We start from the raw sequence: 20,897 nt of genomic DNA on the forward strand, positions 1-20,897 counted from the left end.
GCAGGGGGTTCCATTAACTGACAGCGATTGTTTCTGACGAAACCATTACCCTGTTCTTCATTGAATAGGTCTCGCCAAACGAAAGCGATTCAGCAGTCGTGAATTCACACTTGGGAACAGTGCAGTGTCGCTTTGAATAAATCGGGAGTACCTGTGATCCAGTTTCCATTCATCCATTTAGATTTACGGTTCTTGTGGTTTCACTTAAGAAGACATTTCCGTGATACTTCCAGCATGGCCGTTTCCTTTGCAAATCCTTATGCCGCTGAACTATAGCAGTGTAAACAATGAACCCACTGTGGACGATCGTTAAAATTTTAGCTTCTTTTTCCAGTACTGCGTACGGTTTAATGTTGTGCCGTAGCACAGTCTGTCACACCAATGACTCTAAATGACACAGATTCCGTCCATTATGTTTCTAAGACACTGCATCCAATTCTGCTCGAATGTAAATAAACACTGGCACGGCAATTACGATTCTCGTAATTTCAACAGGTGAGTAACGTTTCATTTATCACGCGTCTACTTGACGAACGAAAATAAACCGAACAGCCTCTTCTTCTTTCTGATTCAGACACGATATTCTCCTCAGGGTATATCAGTACATCCTAACGGATCCCCTAATTATTTTAATAAATTCTTACATACCTGTTGTGTATGACGTGTCTAATATGGTAATAAGTTTTAATTAACGTGAAAGGAAGGAGTTTTTATCATCCGAAAAGAGAACGATTCTAAGCTACCCAGAACGCCTTAAAAATCACGGGTACTTTAATGCAAACCTGGTCTTGACGTGTGAATGCCAGCTGGTGAGATATATAGTATATGATGGTTATACGGTCTCATAGCACAGTAGGTATAGTTCCTTTGATCTGAAACTTCTCAGTGTCTTGAGACACTCACAGTTCACTTGTCTTGACTAATGCCTGCGTAGTCATAACTTTTTTGCATAAAAGTACTGCATTTCATTACAGCTGTTGCATTACCAGCTTACAAAATTAATTGATGACACAACATAATCATGGTGTAATTATGCACATAAAGTGTTCTTCTTTGAATAAGAGCTATGTTTTGGAAAAACTGAAGCTTTAAAGATTCTGTTTCATCCATTTCACATTTGCAGTTATTTGTGGTTCATGACTGCATTTAAAAAATGTCACATAACGCCAATAGTTCAGTCTGTAGTACATGTTTCCGTTGTTGACGTCACATGAGATGTGATCACTAGTCAAGATCATAAGATCAACAATTTTTTAATTGAGAAGAGGTTACAAGAGTATCACTCAGAACTTTTTGAGGGAAATAGAAAAAACATTTATAGGTACATACTTGTATGACAGGTGAAATTATTTTATAGTGCTTCATTAAAATGGTACATAGAAACCTTAGAACAGGTTCGACTGCTGACAAATATGTATGTTGGTCTTCCCTCGTACGGCGTGGGGAACACTGTGACAGTATCCTTATAAAAAGGTTTCTGGGTGTGTGACTGCATCGTATTTCTGTTTTATAAAGTAACGTTTCGACCATCGTTGTAAGTAGCCATTACCAGACTGGTGCCTAAGCTCGCACACTAAGATTATATATCAGTTTCAGTGGCTTGGGAAAAGGCTGGTCAATGTGCCGTTGGAGAGCGGACTCGGAAGGCGCTGGCCCCTGTGTGCTGCCTTTATGAGCTTGTACGCGACAGCTGCAACATCCGTCATGTGATGCGGACGTGTCCGACGATTACCGTTTAGGCAGACACAGGTCCCACAACACTTACGTTGACGCTGCAAGTACGCATTGTGCGTTTTCTACTCTCATCCTTTTGGTGGATCACCATAGGCAAGAGGTACCGTCCTTCGCTAGTAATGCAAGCGTCTCTAGTTGGAAACCAGCGACTGATTAGATATTGAATTAATATGATTAGCAACGACAATTGAAGATCAGCGGCATAAAGAGTCACCCACGTTCTGTCAGTGGCCTTGTCATCAACGGCAAGAAGATTCAGAAGGTAATGGAAATCACTGGAAATGTGGTCTGAAAGTAAAAAGTGTGAAGATGATCTACAAAATGGCAAAAGATCCCGGGATAGTCCTCCATTCGGATCTCAGGGAGGTGAATGCCAAGGAACAGTTAATCATGAGGAAAAAAACTGAATAATCAACGAAAGTGTAACATTGTACGAGTCGGCAAGTTTAATGTCAGAAACCTAGATATCGCAGGGAAGCTATAAAGTGTGAAAAGGACAAAGCAAAGGCTTAGACTAGATACGATGTGGTGCGTGAAGGGTGGGGGGTATTACTAAAGATAAATGGTCAGACGAGTAATGGGTAATATCAAAAGCGGCAGCGGAAAATGGTGTTACGTGAATAGGATTCGTTACCTATCAGAAGGAAAGCTAAAGAGGCAGTTCTGTTGACCAATTCAGTGATGGGATTATTCTTGTCAGAATCGACAACAGCGAACGCCAACAAAATTTGTGCAGGTATACTCGTATAAGCCGTCGCCAAAAGAAGAAAATGGAGAGATAGGAACAGTATATGAGCGCATTGCACAGGTAACACGGTATTGTAATGGTTGATGATAATTAATCATGGTGAATTGGAACACTAAGGGGAAGGAAAAGAACTTGGTGTTACAAGAAAAAATAGGCTCTGTAGTACAAGTGAGAGAGGAGAAATTCTATTAGAGTTTCGCATTAACCATCAGATGGTAGTAGCGAATATACTGTTCAAAAATCACAAGAGAAGGCGTATTCTTGGTAAAGGTCTGAAGACACCGAAAGATACCGGTTGCATTACCTCATGGTGAGAGATTTCGAAACCAGATGTTGCACTGCAAGGTGCACTGAGGAAGAGATAAAGATTTAGAGCACAAATTAGTTACGATGAAAAATAAGCTACAGTTGAAGAGAATCGTACAGTAGACTCAATGCGATAAGGTTTTCTTTTTTTTTTAATTTTATTGATTTTTGCAGCGTGTGAGCTCTAGTTTAAGTGTTTTTTGCATCATGCGAGTTGTCTTTGGTTTTGGCAAAACCAAAAATAGTGTAGCATCAGTAGTTAGATAGCATACAGTGACTGGCTTGCTTAGTTATATATGCCTTGTGGTATAGCCGATTCTTGTGTTTAAAGATGGATAAGGGCTGCTCTGTAACGAAGGGGCTGCTCTGTATGGATGCAGGATGTATTGGCCAGTGTCTGTAAACAGCTGGAAGCTGTGTAGTCCACGGTGACACTGCTACTTCTGGAGCCTATAGCTCCGCCTGGGATTTCTGTCGCAGTGCCTTCCGATTCACACGTCCTCACCAGTCTACTTTTGCCCAACAGTGAATAGCAAATAGTGCGGGTTATCACGGTATAGCTATATATGTGGCCACTTATCACTGCATAATTACATATTTTTATTTTTATAGTTATATTTTATGATTCTGGTTCGGGTGTCTTTAAATATTGTGGGCTAGCATGAGACTTTTAATTAACTTATACCGCGATAACACTCGTACGGACACCGTCTGCCCCGAAGTACGTACGATATAATATTTTTTAAACACAACACGCTACTCACCGCCTTCTAATAGATGGTTTGCGTGAGCGCTGCTATTTAGAAAAGAAAATATACGTATTCTTATGCAAACTGTAATTATTAATATGGGTCTCAGGGACTACTGGTTATTTGTGTACCAAATTTCACAAAGATTAACTGAGAGACTGCGTAGCTTATGAATGGAATAATTTTCAATATTTCATGTTCATTATTTGCAAGGCAAAACTGGAGAGAATATCATCTGCCGTTAAGAGGAGAAAATGGAACATACTGAACTCATTCAGTGCGGTGAACTTTAGTAAATGAAATCTATCACTACTCTTTTTAACTTTGAGATTAAGGAAAGATCATAACTGAGAAGTCTTTCGCATTTAAATTTAATATTACAACATGAATTTTTAATTATAAAAGACAGTCAGCGTAATGGCCGACCAAATGCTGCTAGGGAAGAAGAGCTCCCCCGCAACTGAACTTCTGAAAAAACTTCGTTAATGAGAATTAATCGTTGCGACAATTAGAGGTGACAACTAAGTCAATAATACATACTTTCCAATAACAATTTCTATTATATTGTGCGAAAATACAGAAAAAACTTACATTAATTATCATCCAGTGCTACAATGGCGGCCTACCGCTAGACGAAACAAAAACAGGAGAACGCGTTCACAAAAGAGCTGTCTCTGATCTTCATAGCCTATGTTACAAAGAGATTATACAAAAAAAACTGTTCTTTCTTAATTATATCGATATTTGTGTTTTGATAATACTAATTTACATTCTTTACTATTTGTTATACATCGCGCAGACGTACTTAGTCTTTATATAATTTATGGTTCACACGTCTCATAACAAAAACTTCTTTTCCATTTCTCCAAATGTCCATTTAGGTGACGTACCGTCGCAGGGTCACAAATCGCTTGACAGAAGGCAAAAGTTGGTACTGCGTGCACAGCAATCCACTTACTTCTTCCACTTACTTCTTAGAAACCGGTTTGAAGCATTTACCACTATTTAAAGTACCTCTGAGGGAACACGGAATACCTCGTCTGTTGACACTGGTCTGATCTTCTTCCTGAGTGGGACTGGATGGCAATGGGAGTTCCAGCGTTAGTTTGTGGAGCCGATTACGAAGAAACTTCACTCTTTTCGCTTGTTAGGTGGTCATATCTAAGATTTGGAGGACGTTCTTCCGGCAATGATTGGACGCACTGTGTGCACCTGTCTCCAAGTTGTGGCCCCTGTTTTAGCTGCCTCAATCCGCTGTGTTTCACAACACTTGCAATCTCGTGTGGTTAAATTGTAAAGAGCTTGCCTCAGGTTACAGGTGCAGTAAATGATAACAGACCACCAGGATTTTGATCCAGTACCAGCAACATTCATATTTACAGGGGGCCTCTGATTTGTTGGATACTGGGAAAGGTGGGGACTTAGTTCTAATAAGAAAGAAGTAAGGAGTAATAGAAATATTGATATTCTGTAATCAGAACTAATATTTAGCCAAGATCAACTTTTACTGATTGCATGAAGTTCCTCAGCTTTGTCTCTCATTCTTTTTAACTCAGCACATTCAGTTCCTCCGTATGATCTAATTGGTCCCTAAATTTCGACGTATATGCGACGTGCGGTATTATCCGCGGGAGTTCCTCTACACCTCCAATGCACCCAATGTAACACGGGCGCTCTCTTCTGCCACGAAACAAGATGGCCGCCGGCAACCAGACAACCCACTTGCACTTGGAGCCCCTTCGTTACGTGACGTTCTGCAGACGTTGTTCATTCGCAACTGTGACACCATCGTTCGTGCTTCAGTTCAGACGTTCTCATCCTTGTTGCTATTGTATGTGCTGGATTTAGTTTCTTGCTGCGTTGTTTGTACTGAGTATGGTTCAAATGGCTCTGAGCACTATGGGACTCAACTGCTGAGGTCATTAGTCCCCTAGAACTTAGAACTAGTTAAACCTAACTAACCTAAGGACATCACAAACATCCATGCCCGAGGCAGGATTCGAACCTGCGACCGTAGCGGTCTTGCGGTTTTGTACTGAGTATTCGTACGTTTGGGGAAATACACGTTGACTGTCGAGCGGTCGCGTCGGTTGACTGAGTCAACCAGAATTCGTTGTTTTGTTGTGAATTCTAGTTACTGATTGTTACACTGCTGGCTGTTCCATCTACCTTCAAGTTGGACCTCTGTTAGTCATCTATACTGTTGCTGGAATTGAAGTGACAAGGAATTGGCAATAATTGCAGCTTATTTTTGTCTGCGTTCCGTTTGGTGTACAGAGTCGACCGCGCGACCGGTAATGTAAGTAAAATTTTCTTATATTCATTATTTATATCAACGTATTTATGGGTTAAAATCTTTCATCGTCAGATAAGTTTCATTTTTGATTGTACTTTAGGGCTTGTTTCAAAAAAGGGTTATAAGAGAAATACATTGAAAAGCTTCTAAATGATGTTTCCGACTACAGCGAGTATTCCGAATTTGACTGTTCAACAAAATTGTTAGGTAGGACATGATTGATTCACTTGTGGAATGCATCAGATTGCATATCAAAAACCTGATATCACAAAACTACTATTTTAGAGAGAGGGATGTAAAGGAGACTTCGAGGGAAGAGATCTCAGCTCTTGTTGGAGCCCTTATTTTGATTGACTTTAAGAGTGAAAGTAATGCAAATGTTGATGAACTTTGGAGTAATGATGGCACTGGTATGGTGATTCTAAGAGCTTGTAGGTCATACACACGGTTCTTGTTTCTCCTCAGAAGTGAGAGATTTGATGATAAAATGACAAGAACACAAAAGCAATGGAAAGATAAATTAGCAGCGATCAGTTCACATTTTTGATAAATTGGTTACAAATTGTAATGAAAGCTATACACTGGGAGAGTTTGACACCTTTAAGAGAAAGATATCCGTTAGTTCAGTACATACCGAACAAATCAGCCAAGTATGACTTGAAATTCTTTGCTATTTGCGATGCCAAATCATTCTATACAGCATCAGTTGGGTTATGTTGTGGAACACAACCAGATGGCCCTTACAGTGTGTCATGTGATCCGTATGATATCGTGCATCGATTGGCAGATGGGTCCAATAGGATTATTACTTTTGATAATTGGTATACTAGTTATCCACTGGTAATCTCACTTTTGCGGAAACACATCACTTGCTCTGGAACTCTTTAAAAAAATCACCCCCTGAATTCCTTTTGCAGAAGTCCAGGAATATTGGGTCTTCACTGTTTTCATACCAGTGAGATATGACAATGTTGCACAAAAACATAAATGCGTTGTTCTGCTTATCACCATGCACAGTGGGGACACAACTGATGAAGAAGCCAATAAACCACACATTATAACAGACTAAAACGTCACAAAGGGAACAGCTGACACAGTAGACAAGATGAGCAGTAACTACCCTGCTGCTCGTGTAATTAGAAGATAGACAGTGGCTGTATGGTTTGCTTTACTAAATCCACTGGCATCAATGCCCAAATATTGTTTTAGTACAATGCAGAAAAACCAAGAAAGCCAAGGAGGATATTTTTGAAATAGCTTTCCCCACACCCCTACAGCTTCCAAATGACCTCAAAATAATTTTGGCACCTTATAAATCGGTAGAACCTCGACAACTGGAAGAGCCTCCAAACAAAAACAAGAGTCACTGCATCACTGCATCATGTGTGTCAGAAAACAGAATGTTGTTACCACAGTTCGTTGTTCTCAATATAAGCTGCTTGCGAAAAGTGTGCATGTAACACTGTGGCTGAGCTGGAAGAACAAGGTCAGTAAAATTTGTGTATGCATATTTAAGCTATTTTTTCATTTTGTTGTAATGAGTGATTAATTAGTCTAAAACAATATTCCTATAACTCTGTATGAATTTTGTACGCCATTCTGCTGCGAAGCCTACATTAACTGCGGGAGGCGAGGCGTGTCGAGGTCGCAAGCGGAATCGGATGCTGACATGGCGCGGTCCACCTGTCCGTGAATCGACTGCTCCTCTCCAAGTCCATACTTCGACCGTCTACACCTCGCGGCGAAGAAGTCTTCTCTCTATGCCTCCTGGTGAAGAAAGGCCCTCTATATGCGCCACACTATGAAGGTATCCATAATACTTCGCTCTCCTATTCCTTAGCCTACACTGCTGTTTTGGCCAACCCGTACTATATTTCTCCAACCCAAAATATGCTAACAGTTTTGTTCTGTAAGGTTCGGCATCGCTTTTTGGAAGACAGCGAACGCTGATTTAACAAAACTCATTGTTTCAAATCGCCAGTCCCAAAGATTGTTAGCTCTATCAAAAGGCATCCCACCAAACCTCGCCTGTGGAGGAGCTCCCTGTCTACTTGGCAACAGTACGATGTTATCTTATGGCGTACGTCGTCTGGATGTGTGGTCCATGCCATCGGAGAAAACTCCGTTTTCATATTCGCCACTGGCTAGGGCTGGGTGAGACACTGAACTCAGCGTGTAACTACTTTTTTCCCAGAGGACTGCTAATCTTGTGACAGATGCACGCTGCCCTCTGCTGCATTCAGTATGATATTGGGTGGCTGCTCATAAGGGCGCAGGCATGTTACCTAAGACTTTGTACACAACGGTAAAAAGAAGTGGACTACTGAGTGGTGCAACAACTGTCGTCATAGGAAAGCTGGGCAAGAGTAGAAATGATCAGCGAAGGAGTAACCACAGTAAACAGAACGCTTGAGCCTAGAATTGTCACGTCAGTTTCTGTAACTTCAGTGGTCGCGTGGCTGACTCTGTCAACCAACTAACAGTTTCCTTACAGGCACGAAAAATACTGCCTTAGGGTGCTTCGTATTGAAAAAAAAAGAAAAAAAGAAAAAAACCTTGGTTTTAATTCTTACATACATAAACACATATTTTAATTTTTGAACTTTATTTATACTTAATAGGTAGTTACAAAAACTAATAAAGTATCCTACCCTTTAACAACAAATTTCTAACACACATAATAATATCACTTCACAGTTGGCCTACATTTATTTCGCGGTGCATGGTACTTCAACAGCACCTTTGTGGATCAGGCAGCGAAAGAGTCCCGATTTAGCAGCGGCACGAGAAAGGTGGCGAGCGAGGCGCAGTGCTGGGAGCAGTCCACGTGCTCGTATGTGGCGGAAAACGACTTGGCCGCACCCGAAATGTCAGCGCGGCTTAGTTATAGTTGAGAGTCGTTGTTTGGGAAGCCGTGATTTGGAAAGGAGCTCCACCTTTGCATGAAAGAGCCCTTCGGTTGTGCAATACTGGTGTTGCGGTTAAAGCAGCCGTTGGAGGTCTGTACAGCCGTCACTATACTGCTGCTGGTTGCATTGACACACGAGCACTGGATAACTCCACGTGAAGCTGAGTAACTTTATTATTGAGTAATTGCCTATCTGTTTGTTGCAGTTGTTCATGTTGCAAAACTGTAACTGACTCTGCTCTTGTGGGGCACCATTAGTTCCTCTATTTCGTGTCTGGTCATTTGTTTGTTTTAACTGTTCATGTTACAACGTTGTAATTGCGTTTGCTCTGGTGGGGTCAATTATTTGTTTGCATGTGTAGGACCAATAGTGACCGATTTATTAATCAGGTCTTATCGCATCAATTTAATGATGTGTTTAATGTATTGCCAGGAAGTATGCGCAAGAACGACGTGTAAAATAAAATAAGATAGCAAGAGTACGGCTCCGTAATCCCAGTGAGGTAGTAACGGATGAATTTTAATGCTGCAGATTTGGTCTTGAGTTAAGTAATTACAAAGCTTATGGTAAGGGGGTCCCGCTGTAATTTGTTGTGTATTTCAAGTTCTTTTGCTAAAGGGGATCATTGTGAATACTGTTTTAGGTTTGAGCAGCTGTCAGTTTGTTATTATAAATTTGTTTAAAGGTTACTACATGCATTTTTGAGATAGCCTTGGATATTTTAAACTTTTTACCACAAATAGTTATCAAGCTTAAGTTGAAACTTAAATCAGGGTCGTAAGACAGAAGAAATTCCATCCTGCTGACTATGAAATGAGAGTGGAGTTTGTCTGGAGGTGTAGGCTTTTAATCAAACTTTGTTTCTGTTGTGTAGCCACCACAAAGCTATCTCATGAATTGGTACTGAGAACGTTACGCCATCAGTCGTCAAATATGCTTATTTGTAGCACATTTTGTTTCCGAACTACATAATCAAATGCTATAACTGACAACTGGTCGCACACGATTTTGAGTACCAAATCTTTGTCTTGTTAAATAGTAATTTAGAATACCAGAGCACATACAAATGCAGTGAATGTCTGCATTCAAACTTCCATAATGAGTTCATAAACAACAATTATTTGCCCCATAGTAATAAGGTAATCTTATCTCCAAGGTGGGCAACAGTAATATACATTAAAAACATATCCTAAGATGCAAGTATATATGGCGTATACAGATAAAACAATATTGTTCCAAATTATTTTACAAGCGGGCACCTAAATAATATAGGAAGAAACAGACTGGCTAATTTGATAAAATTAAAATTTTAAACCATCTTGATCGCAATTTTTTTTTATTGGTGTGAGTGACCGGTTTCGACTCTTTCATAGAGATGGTGGATGGACACTGACAGACGAGTTCTGTCGACCCTCGACGCCCGCGTAACTGCAGCCACGGAAAACCTAAATCAGGATGGCCGGACGCGGGATTGCAGCTGCCGGATACGACTCCTGTGTACTACCCACGTTCAAGAACACAAAATGAGAAAAATCATACAGTATAATGTAATACTATAATCACATGATACTATTACAATGTCTAGTGCTATTACAGAGTCACATAACTACAAACCAATCCTTTGGTGAGAACTATACCATAAGAAAAGTATACATAGGCATGAAAAACTTTATAAGAGGCAATACCACTAAAAACAACAGCATAAAAACTAAAAAACAGCCAAAACAATTCCAGTGTCACGTCCATACCAGAACTTTGAGCACGTACATAGTGTAACCAGTTGAGACAGCAAAGCTAAAACCACTTCTTATAGTGAGGTACAGGCAGTATAATAATTCATTTTATTGCAACATGTGTGACCCCACTATGAATCTCTAACCGATTTTAACTGATTCACCCGTAATCTGAACCTAGCATATGCCCAATACACCTTATATAATCCAACATCACCGGTATGAAAAACCTAACAGTGAATTTAACAATCAGAAGATATGTGATTCCAATGACTCTAAGCACTATGGGCTTAACATCTGAGGTCTTCAGTCCCCTAGACTTAGAACTACTTAAACCTAAGGACGGCACACACATCTATGCCCAAGGCAGGATTCAAACCTGACTGAAGCGCCTAGAACCACTCGGCCAGAACGGACGGCTACATAGGTGATCGTAACTGGCTGACACTACCTGTGAAATTATTCTTGCATCATAAAATTGTAATACCTTATCCGTTTCCGACCTGAATTTTTTCTGGATAAAGGAAAACTTTTCTTCGTGTGGTAAAGCTCTTAGGTGACTTTTTAATGATTTTAGATATAAGATGTATAGAAACATATGCACCCATTTTAAAAACATTTTGTTTGCTTGATTTCATTTTATGCACTAAAGTAACTAATTACGAAATATTCTCTATTTAATAAACTGTAAAATGATCATTCAATAATTACCAAGCAAAACAACAATAACAATATTCAATTATACAGTGGAACGTAGCAAGCCATCCACATCCATGTAGTCTGGTGCTGCACACTGCTACATTGACTTACTGATATTATAGTGACGCCCAACAGGTGGCAGTACTTTCTCATGATGAAACGGTTGGACATTCACAAATGTGTTCCTCAAGTTTACATTGAAAAAAAATGCTTCTGTTGCAGCTAAGACACAGTAAAACTTAATTTACACAGTTGTAGCCAGTAGCCAGAGGATCTGAAAGGGTTAAAAAGGAGGGGGGCAGGGGTCGCAGAGACGCCTCAGTGTTCTATTCCAATGTATATATATTATTCAATATTTGTGCCATGTGTGTGACAATGCAAAATACATATTAATAGTAGCTAAAACACTCCTACATCATAGAAATGTAAATGTTGGAAAAGACAATGTGGGAGTTGAGGTGTGAGTAATATAAAACCCTTGTATCCAAGACATAAACAATTATTAAAACTTTGTAGTATTAAGTCCCTAATAACAGAAAAGGTATATACTTACTGTAGTGTAGTATCTTAGCATGAATATGACATAGTAAACAAACTCTCTCTTAACACATTATTTAGATACCAACAGAAGTGGCAGCCTGCTAGATGTGCAAACAAGATTTAGATAGAAGCTGCTGTCACAGCTAACAATGATGTCACAAGAAAGGGGCCAGTTTATAAAAATTTATGTACAACGCACATGTAAAAACTGACAAGGTCAGGCCACGCCAAGGAACTACGATTTAACCATATTAAGTACGTTATATCATGTGACATTGTACTATCATGTGACATGCCAATAGCATAATGTGACTGTTGTATAATATTGTACATGTCTATGTATATTTTCATATGTGGTGGTTTCCACCAAAAGATTGGTTTGTTTTAATCATGTGATATTTCAATATCGTGTGACATTACAATAGTAACATGTGACTATTATATTGCATAATACTGTACTGGAAAAGAGGAAAACCCTTACATAACTGTATGTTCTTTTATTGTATTTCTTTTATTGTAATTTGCGTGCATGTGTATATCTCTGTGAATGTACTACACTGTACAATTATGTGGTCTTCGACCTAGTATCTTTGACTTTGGTTTTTAGCTTCTTTCACCAACTTTTTTGTGTTAAGATACTGGGTCTTGTTGTGCCTGAGCAATGGTGCGGTGTACTTGCTGCTCTCATATGTTTTCGTGTTTTCAATTTTGTTTGCTGTTTGGTTAAGCCTGCAATACGGCGTTAAGTATCTATTTTCTTACGTTTTCAAGTTAGTAATGCATTATACTTTCCTGGCTAAATAGTACGTATGCCTTGTGAAGTTGTCACAATAGATATTTTTCGTAAGTACACTTAACTCTTTCCAATTAATAATTATCATGAAAATATATTTTGTATTGAGATTAACAGTTTTCATTTTGTTTCAGTTTTTGTGCTAGAACTATGAAAATAGTACATGATCGAAACTGGTGGTGAAGAAATGTATTGCAAGATAACATAGCGTGTGCCATTCATTTCTGTACATCGATGCTGCTGACAGGTGCCTGAAAAACATTTTTGTGCTGATAATTAGCTGCGACATTTCCGAATTACTTTGTGATTCATATTTTTTAGCTGTGTCTGGGGTGAGCGTGGTATTTTTGTCTGCTTGTGAGGCTCCACCAGCTGATAAAGCAAGCCGACGCCCGTTTCTAATCGCTTCGCTCTCTCGTGCGTTTCGGTCAGTATGGTGTAAAAGTTTTGTATTTGATGAAGTTGTGGAGTAATGTGCTCCACACTTGATTTTTCTATTCCTGCTGAGTCGGCGTCACAGTTTTTCATCATAGGTATTTTGAAAATCGGAGGCTTGTGCACAGGCAGGAACACTCATAATGCATTTGTGGGTGCTTGCTTGAAAATTCTGCTTGTCACTTTCTGAAGCATCAGAATTATAAATTTTATGTTTTGATGTTCTTAATAATTAATTGGTGGAGTAATTTCTCTTTATGTATGTCACAGTGGCAACCATTGTACATGACTGATGGGAGTATTTCTCTTCTTTCCGGCCTTGAAGCTCAGTGGCAAATGCGGTGGCACACTGGGTGCCATTGGTGCATTGTAAATACTGAATTCTTGCCTGGACTAGAACATCCACGGCGTAATAAGGTATATACGTTTACTGAATTCAGAATTATTAACCAGCTAACAGGGGGCCGAAGCCTCGCAGTTAATCTATTCTGCTGCAAATTTGAGTGAGACAGGCAAAAAAAGTTTAGTGCTGTTTAATCTCCTAAGTTATTGTTTTGTGAGGCACACGTGGACATGTCTTACTGACTTTATATTTAAAAAGAAAAAAGCTTGCGATAGATGGTAGCTTAACTCCGACATTGCCGGTACAAGCCCGGGGCCTCATCTCCCAAGTGATGTGGAAGGAGGAGGGTGAGCTGTAACACCTCGTTAAAAAAATGGGCCCATCTGGCTCCTGATGGTAGCACCCTGTAAGGGCCCCTGCCTAATGTTGCTAGATGAAACCTGGTCAACGGTCTCGAAGGTGGAAGACGAATCTGATTTCCAACGGCAGAGATAGCGGAAGAGCCTAGTGGAGTTAACCATGAATTAAAAATCAAATCAAAATCCAAAAGCGACTGTTCTCAAATTGGGCGGTCTTTGGTGAGCGTCTGACTCCATGTAAGGGACGGCTGTGAATAATCCTTCGCGGTTAACAACCTCGGTGGCAATAAAAGGTGGCTCAGAACTCAGAAAATTATCAATCATGCAAAAGTGTGATGTGCAACTAATTACCCCAGGTGGTCAACCCACCACACATAAGTGCGCAAGCAGACATTCCGATTCTGGGGAGTCGGCAATGTCACGCAAAGACGAATCGGAGCGTCTTGGAACCTCAAACAAAATACAATACAGGAAAGCAAACTACTTAGCAACTTTTAATGCAAATTCACTTTTGAAAGTGGGGAAACACAAGACTCTAACAGACATATTAAATGAAGATAGATTCATCATTACAGCTGTGCAAGAGACCAGGTTGTTGGATGAGGATAGCTTTGAATCGGGAGAACTGTACTTAAGGGGAAGACGGAGACAAGAGTTATGAAACATTTTCACAACCTAGGAACAGATTTCGTAATTGACAAGAAAGTATTAGGCTCCATTATCAGTCTTCATCTACCTCTGAAATGCTATCCACACTCACGTTTAAGTCGACCAACAATTGACACACCTTTGTAAACGTTCACGTCCCTGTAAACATTGACAACAAAAAGAATATGGAGAAGGTGGAACTATTCTGGAACAAACTACACAACACGATGCAAAAGATCTCCGAAAAACATAACGTCATCCTTCTAGGGGATTTTAAGGCCCAAGTGGTGGGAGAGAAAAGGTTCAGGCATATATACCCGGCACATAACAGGACAAACCAAAATGATATCAGGCTAATCGAATTATGCAAGGCGCACTGTTCGGTCCTGAAGTCAACTAGCTTTAAGCAGTTGCCAAGAAAGCAGAAGACGTGGATTTCACCTAACCCTTTCCTGGGAGAATTCCAGTTAGATCATGTTGCGATAAAGAGGAAATTTCATAAGGAACTCCAAAATGTTAGGGTTCTCAGAGGGGCCAACCTCGACTCTGACCACTACCTATCTAAAGTGAAACTGAAGATCATCCCCAAGAGTAACCTCCACAGAAAAAAACCTTGCACCAAGGACATTTAAACCAGAGAAAATAAATCAGAAGAAAGAGGAATGTGGCAAGTTAACCAGCGAAGTAGAAGACCAGGACTGGAATCAGATGAAGAAGAGTCTTATAACCAAGGCAGAGCAGCTTGGTCCTGTTACCAGGATGAAGAAGCACAGGTGGTGGAACGATGAATGATAGACTACTTGATCTGAGGAAGAAGGCGTGGCACATCTGGCAAACCAAAAAAGGACGAGAGTGCCTGGTATCACTTTGTGGAAACTAGAAAGATGATGTCCAAGGAAATCAAGAAACTTAAGAAGGCGCAAGAAGACCAACTGCTCAGGAAGGTAAACGACCACTTTGCTAAGAACAACATTAGAAAGTATTATCGGATCTTCAGGGAGAAGTTAAGCAAATATGAACCCCCACTCTCCTTCAGGACAAAAAAGGGAACATGGCGTATAGTAATAGGGGTAACTGTAAGATACTGGCAAAGTACTTCTAGGAACTTCTAAACTGCGAGGAACCACACCAAGAGATGGCGTTCTATGGTGGACCGAAGTCATCCCCCAACCCAGACCCTAAACCCCCATCTGTAAGTGAGAGCCAGGCAATACTAAATCATATGGAAAATTTCAAGGCATCAGGGGAAAATCAGATAACAGCCGAATTACGGAAGCATGCTAGTAAAACTAGGAGATATGGAAGAAAGGAATCATTCCAGAGGAATGGAAAACGGCCCTCATACACCCTCTTCACATAAAAGGTCCAACAACTACAGAGGGATTTCCCTGGTGGATGTGACCTACAAGATATTGTCCAGAGCTTTACTAGAAAGAGCGTAATCTCAGTTGGATTACCAAACTGGGGAGTATCAAGTACGGTTTGGGAAAGGAGGATACTGCCCTGAACAGATCTTAAACCTCAGAAACGTTTTAGCATATCAGAAGCAGAAGGCGAAACCGTATATAGTGACTTTTGTAGACTTCCAGAAAGCTTACAATTCCGTAGACAGAGAGTCGTTGTTCAATATTTTGGGGGAGTTTAGCTTGGATGGGAAAACTCTAAACATCATCAAGAAGACGCTAACGAATACGTCCTCTAAAGTCTGATTCATGGGTGAACTATCGGAACCTTTTGAGATCAGAACAGGGATCCGACAAGGGGATGGTGTCTCACCCCTGCTGTTTAACTGTGCACTCGAAAACGTTGTGAGAGAATGGAATGCAAGAACGAGACGAGGAATAAGACTTGGAACAAAAAACAAAGGAAACACCATTAAGTGTTTGGCACTTGCTGACGACATGGAGTGGGAGGAAGCTAAAGAAAAATTCGCTGAGTTACACGAGAAGGCACGGAAAATAGAAGATTTCTTACGAGAAGAGATTATGACGAATATACTAGATACTCCTAAGAGAATTAAAATAGGAGCTCAAAAAATAAAGGTGGTCAGGAGTTTCAAGTAGCTAGGGGAATGGATTGGATGGAACAACCTTGAAGAGAAAGCAGTTGAAGCCAGAAGGAGCAAAATGGAACTAGCTTTCCAGAAAACCAAAAACACATACAATAAGAAAGCCCTCTCTTGGAACACCAAAGTAAGGGATTATAACACAGTAATTAAGACAGAAGCACTCTATGCAGACGCTAGTCATGGGGAGGAAAGGACTAATGGAGAAATTGGAAATCAAGGAGAGGAAAATTTTGAGGAAAATCATGGGTCTCAAATTCCAAAATAACAAATAAAGTTTCTATAGAAACGAAGCCCTCCACGCAATGTCGGAGAGACTCTCGGAAACCATGAGGAAAAGGAGGATTGATTACTATGGACACATACTCCGAATGAATCCCGACAGACTAATAAGCAAATCTTTGAAAATCGTTGACTTCTTTTTTTAAAAAAAAAAATAAATACTAAACCCAACTGGTTTAAGGAAGTGGAAAAGGATCTGAGAGAACTCCAGATTACCGAAGTTATGTTAAAGAATCGTACAGCCAAGACCGTGACCAAAGACAAAACTAAGAGGTTACAAGTTAAGATCAACACCAGGAAACCGATTCAGATATCAGAGGAGGAAAGAAAGAAGAGATCAGACAGAGTGAAAACTATTGGGAGAAAAAGAGAGGACAAGCATCTAAGAAGTGATTGTTCTGACGTACCCCAGAGATGGGTGATTCGAAGTAAAAAAAAAAGATTGTAGGTTCTACCTTAAAGCCTATACTGGCCCTGTTAAACTTAAATAATAGGTCACTACCAGAAAAACTGATACTGGATCAGCTGTACACATGCCTCAATTTATGTATATCACATATTTATACGTTAAGTGTACGTTTCCTGATAAGCGCCTCTTTGCTTCAGAATTCTGATTCCGACGAACATTAGCAACAGCTCAACTGATTTTTGTTGGCTCCCTTTTGTCTTGAGATACTGGTTGGGATGGGCCTATTGGTCGTATAAATTAAAATTTCTATAAAGTTATAAGAATGGCTCATTGGGGAAGCTGTGAGTGATTGCTTCAAGTTGGACTAGTGTATCCACGAATGTTTGAGTTCTTGTCACTCTAATTCTTAACTGTGTGAGTGTGTAGGTACAAAGCGAGCTGTGGTATTGCTTAAAGAATACTATCAGTAACGTATTGCCTGGTGTTAAATGAAAATCTGTGTGGGCTTCGACTGCATTGTGTAAAGATTAAACTGACTCTGTACTCTCGGGAACCTTAGCTTGGCTTGTTCCTCCGTGAGATCCACAGAGCTGTATGCAACGGCGCTCAGATTGATTTCGTGTTCTCGCATTGCCGTTTAGTGCCACACATATAAGCTACAGAGTACTGGACAAGATGTTAGCGGTGCCACCACTCCCACGTCCTGTATGATAATTCTGGTACTTTGGCATAACAGTACTTGCGCTATAGGTTTTTTGTAATTGTAACATCTTATTGATGGTCCTGGAATTACTTGCGAACTGAGAGTAATAATACCACATTCCCGTGGGCTTTAAAGGCTGGAAGTGTATAATATTGGTTTCAAACTGTTACCTGAGTAACACGATATGACACTGTTACTGTCTTTTTCAAAGGAGAGTAAACTTTAGATTACTGTCTCCACATTAGTAATTGCAAATATAAGTAAGGAAATTATTTGGTTGCATTATTATAGCGTTTTAAAGGTTTGTTCACGCATTTTTCATCGGACTCTGGAAAATTTTACTGTCAGTATTTTTTAATTGTATAAATAAACTGAATGTTAATTGTGGACTTCGCCTGATTGGGAACCAGTACCTTATTGCTCCAAACTTAGTTCCCTGCCTTTTTGCTCAGCTAGAGCAACAGGATATAGATTGCAGAGTATTTGAGTGGCCAGCATCAAATATTTAGTGCTGAGGACGAAGATGTCGAGCACAGATGGAAAAAACAACCGTTAGATGTGTCTTACAAAACTACGTTCCGAACTAGGTCTCAAGGGATTCAACAGACATGTTAGAAAACTGCTACGTAAACAAGGAGAGCCTTATCACAAGGTCTAAGAGATGCCAAAACCTAGCTGATAAACAAAAGCTGTACGAAGCGAAAATGAACGTAAACAGTGCACTGAGAGAAAAATGTAATATCTTTTATAGTAAAATTGTCAGTCGATATGATTAAGACCCTTAAGAGGTTTTGGTCTTACATAAAATAAGTAAGTGGTTCGAAATCGTCTATTTATTCACTGTGACCATATTGGCACCGAAACGGAAGGAAAGAGAAATACGGCCGAAATACTGAATTCGATCTTCCGAAATTGTTTCACCGCATAAGATCGCAACACTGTGCCTCCTTTCAACTATCGTACAAACGTCGAAATGGCAGATACTGACATAGCTGATCGCGGTATAGAAAAGCAACTACGATCGATTAGCAGTGGAAAGGCATCATGACCAGATGAGACAGCTTTAAGATCCTACAAAGATTATACGAAAGAACTCGCTGTCCTTCTAGTAACAGTTTATCGTAGATCGCTGGAGCAACGACGGGCACATAGCGACTGGAAAAACGCGCAGGTCATTCCCGAGACGGGACGGGTCACAGGATAGATACACATAATTGTAGGCCTACAGCGTTGATGTTAATCTGTTATAGAATTATGAAATACGTTTCATGCTCAACTATTATGACCTTTGTAGAGAATAAAAGTCACCGTAGGTTTCACAAACATGGACCTCGGCTTGTCCTGTTCCTCCAGGAGATCCATGGAGCAGTAGACAACGGCCTCAGATGTTCCCGAAATGCCATTTATTGAGAAAATACGAACTACCGAGTATCGGACGAGATTTGCGATTGAATTCAAGACTTTCTTGCAGGCAGAACAGTACAGATCACTCTGGACGGCAAAAAATCGACAGATGTAAAGATAATACCTCAAGAAAACGTGATAGAACCGTTGCTGTTTACATTGCACATAAATGATGTAGCAGACAGCGTTGGAAGCTCCTTAAGACTGTTAGCAGATGATGTGGTTGTATATAAGAAAGTAGCAAGGCCAGAAGACAGCAGCGATTTGCAGAATGACTTGCAGAAGGCTGATGAACGGCGCAATCCCTGAAGTTTGACCCTTAAAGTAAGTAAATGCAACATATTTTACGGACATAGGAAAAGAAATCTACTACTTCACAACTACACCATTGATGACAAATTGTTGCAAATAGCATCTACCGTAATGTATCTAGGAGTAACTATCCAGAACGACTATAAGTTTCTGTTTCCCTACACGTAAAAGATACAGTCTTGTGAGATCGGATGAATCACTTGGAACAATTTGTATTAACACAGGACTTGTTCCAAAATCGAAATTTTGGTCTTATGTTAAAGCTAAGGCCGGCACAAAAATCAGTCCCCAGATACGGATGAGACGGGAGTCGAAAAATACAACACAAAACAAAAATAAAAAGTGAATTCTGCCTAGAAATTTTCCCCCGAAAATAAAAATCACTGCAGCTGTCAACACCTGATAGCCGCACTTGTGTTGCCGTAAGTGACGTAGTTGTGGATAAAAAAAATGGTATGCTGCGATTCTTCGTAAACGTGCTAAGAAACTGCAAAAGAGATTGCATGTAAAACATATCTACGGTCCATTCATACTGCTTACGTATATGGGCTCCATATGAGGTCAGACTCGTAACAATACGAGTATGTGGCCGAATTATCCGTACACCTAATGCTGGTATTGAGGAGAGATGAATTTGTTGCACGGCTGTGGGCAAGCTCAGGTGCAGAGGAAATCAGCGCTTCGCCGGAAACGGGTAAAGCGCAGAGCTGAGAATTTGGACGACTGATGCTCGCATTGCATTTGTGCAGTATGTGCTCCAGGAAATGGCAGAGTGTCTGAGTCTTAAAGATGGTTGTTACAGCTCTTTGATATTCGACAACAACTCACATCAAATATTAATGCAGATATGAATACATTTGTGATCTCATATAAATGACGTGATCCAATGACACGACAATTATTCCAATAACTTTAAAAATCAGAAGTTAGTATTTCACAGTGAACAAACATTTACACAATGAAACTCTGAACTGACAACTTTCAATCGCTTCATGCAATTTCAACATGCGATATCTCAAATGATAGTATTGCACTACACCTACCGTACCTGAAAGCTACATATCTGTATCTATTTTATTTATTGATTTACGACGTCTTTTATATCCGTTTCATTGTGGAAATGTTCGTCAGAACATCGTATTCCCCATATTTACACAGCAAATGAACACACAGTGAATACCTCACAATTGTCAGTGTATTTATGGAATGAACAATTTACTGCTTTGCCAGAAAGTTTATATAAATGTTGATTTCAAATACTATTTAAAAAACTGTAGTAGTTTTAAAATGGTCAATCCCATGTTTTAGCGGACACCACAATTGAACAGAGAACCATAGGACACTTCAGTAAAGGGGTCATAAACAATTGTTTAAATTGTATACTAAAGGAAATCTGTTGCCATTCATCGTGAGCGCACTTAAGCTCTTAC

The sequence above is a fragment of the Schistocerca americana genome, chromosome 8 (genome assembly GCF_021461395.2).
Source record: "Schistocerca americana isolate TAMUIC-IGC-003095 chromosome 8, iqSchAmer2.1, whole genome shotgun sequence".
Taxonomy (NCBI): domain Eukaryota; kingdom Metazoa; phylum Arthropoda; class Insecta; order Orthoptera; family Acrididae; genus Schistocerca; species Schistocerca americana.